We start from the raw sequence: 3,212 nt of genomic DNA on the forward strand, positions 1-3,212 counted from the left end.
ACACACACACACACACACACACACACACACACACACACACACACACATATATATATATATATATATATATATATATATACATACATGAGACGTAGTATAATTATATGTTACATCTCCTAGTAGTATAATTTATATTACATATCCTAAGCGAATCATATACTGACTCGCTCGGGACTTATTCAACTAATTAGTATTCTCCTTGTGTAACACTTTACATATGGAATAATTTATTATATATCTAGGAGGATGTTATCTACATTTAGATATAGGGTTGATTTGTATAGTTAAAAGTTTAATTTCATAATAAGTGGAAGTATTCTACCATACAATTTACAATACCCTGGTTTCACAAGTAAATTCTCCACATCCAATATTTCTAAATTATGTTTAAATATATCACTAAAATTTATTCCTATTCGCTTTGGGCTAGTGGATGAAATATATCTTAGTTTAAGATCTAACATTCAAACCTTAGGGCTATCCTAGGATAAATCTGGGGTCAATTTTATAGCCTTATCAGGTTTATCACTATTCCTCTCTTATTCTTTGCACTCAACACTAATCGTCCTCAACTAAAATGTGATAATGTCTAAACCAGGGGTTTTCAACCATTTTTTTTATCTATAGGCCCCTCTGATTACTATTTAATTCCGGCGGACCCCGCCCACATATTCATTTAAAAATTCCTATCTTGTTTTTCACACATTCACTTGTGTAAGTGGAATCGTGCAAAACCTTAGAAAAAGAAATCAAGCTGTTTCTTGCAATAAAAAAATTAAAGCAATGTTTTAAAAAATACTAGTGTTGGTCCCCAATTTACTATTTTGTTGTGTGGACCCCCAAAATGTTATGTGGACCCTCAGAGGCCATATGGACCCCGGTTGAGAACCACTGGTCTAAACCATTATATTTCATTGTTAAAGTTCTTTCGTCACACATCCTGTGACCTCTTCAACAGCTCTTTATTCCACGTGTCTCCTCTTGTTTTGCTTAGTCCAGGGATTCTCAACTATTTACTTCATTTATTTTTTATGTGTGGACCCCTTTGATTACTATTTTATTCTGGTGGACGTATTTCAAAATTCCTATTTTGTTTTTCATGTATTAACTAGTATATCTTGAACTAGTATATTAACTAGTATATATTGAACTAGTATATCGTGAAAGGTTCGAGAAAGAAACCTAGTCGTTTCTTGTAATGCAGACCAATCTATGCATTTAAAGTAAAAAAATTTCCTGGGGTCCTTAAAGTACTATTATGCAAAAATCTTATATGGAACCTCAGAGTCCATATAAATCCCTGTTGAAAATTACTAACAGAGGCGGACCCAAGGTGGGGGTGAAGGCACGTACCTCACTTCAAGAAAAGAAATGCGCCCTTGTAAATAATATTATTACACCCTTTTCCCCTGGAATTGTATTCTCTTCTGATCTTGTTGCCTCCCTTCGAAAAATTCTCGGAACTGTACCTGACTGATTTGCAGAAAGACAAAATAAACTAAGCAAAGCAAGAGATCTATTTCAGTTCGCTTCAAACTATAATAGTGGCAGCAACTTAAAGCTGCATGAACTCGTTTTTAACCAGATCAACAAACTTGATGCAAATATAAACCGCATTGCAAGATATCCATACAGTAGAAACATATATCGGATGGAAGTTTAAATTAAGTATGCAACATACATGACTGTAACAATAAAGACTGTATTGATATATTATTATCATAATTTATTTAAATTGTCTTGGATATACACTCAGTAAACTGTTTATAATCCGTGATTTATCCATCGGATGAAATATATTGGGATTGTTTTTTAGATGGTTATTATTTGTATCATGGTTGTGAAGTCATCTAAATATAACTCTACTCAGAACGCTGTAATATCATTTGACAGGAACACGGTATAAAGAATACATAAAACAAGGCTGTAACTTTAAATGCCTTTAATGTTGGCCACACGTATATATACAAGCTGAATGATAAATGGAAATGGTTTGATGCGTGGAGGCCATGATTTTCTCCTGTGCGTTACTTCATGCCTGCTAATCGCCGCGTGTCGTGAGAGAGAGCCAAGTAGATTATGTCTTTGCTCTTTGACGTCCTGATGCATAAAGAGGAAGAGGTGAGTGTCTGAACCTTAATGTTGCGTATGCTCTCTATTGGCAAGCTAATTAGGCATCTGCCACCAGGGAAGGTAGCTGCACCTACAGTTTTAACTCGAATAATCCTTGGTTATTCCTTACCATTTGATGCGGTTAGGCATGACTTGGATTGCACGAGATTGCTTGAACGGTACCTGCTTGTATATACTATCCCTATCTATCTATCTATATTTATGTATACACACACACACACATGGAGGCACACACGCACACACAACGCGCACGCACACACGCACACACACAAACACACACACACACACACACACACACACACACACACACACACACACAATCTTTTATTCTTTTACTTGTTTCAGTCATTTGACTGTGGCTATGCTGAGCACTGCCTTAAAAGGTTTTTAAGGCCTTAAAAGCCGTAAAGGAATCGAAGAAATCGATCCCAGCACTTATTCTTTGTAAGCCTAGTACTTATTCTATCGGTCTCTTTTGTTGAATAGCTAGGTTACGGGGACGTAAACACACCAACATCGGTTGTGAAGCGATGGTGAGGGGAGAAATACAGACACAGACACTGTCACATAAATACACACACAAATATAAATATACATACATACATACATATATACATACATATATATACATAACGTTTCGAGCTATGCTCTTCAACAGAAACAAAAAACAAAAAACAAAAAACCCAAATTCATTATATTCCCTTTCTATCAATGTAAAGACAGAATCTCCACACAAGAAAGAATCAACAAGGAGAATCTTTTCATAGAGAAATTCCAACCATTTCTTAACACACACCCCTCAGTGACCTTATTTCTCTATGAACAGACACAAACTTCCTGTTGAAAAAGAGTTCATAACTCCAACTAAAAACACTTGTCTCCCTTTACACACACTTCCTGTTTTGACACCACATTTCCTGCTTAACACAAACTTTTAACCCTTTTTTTAAACCTAACAAAACTCCCAACTCTCATGCATCCTTATTTTTCCTACCAGTTTATACATGAACTACTATTGAACTACAAAAGCTCAAAGACAATATAATGTATGGGTATATTTATTTTCTTATATATTTATT

The sequence above is a fragment of the Octopus bimaculoides genome, chromosome 19 (genome assembly GCF_001194135.2).
Source record: "Octopus bimaculoides isolate UCB-OBI-ISO-001 chromosome 19, ASM119413v2, whole genome shotgun sequence".
NCBI classification, from domain to species: domain Eukaryota; kingdom Metazoa; phylum Mollusca; class Cephalopoda; order Octopoda; family Octopodidae; genus Octopus; species Octopus bimaculoides.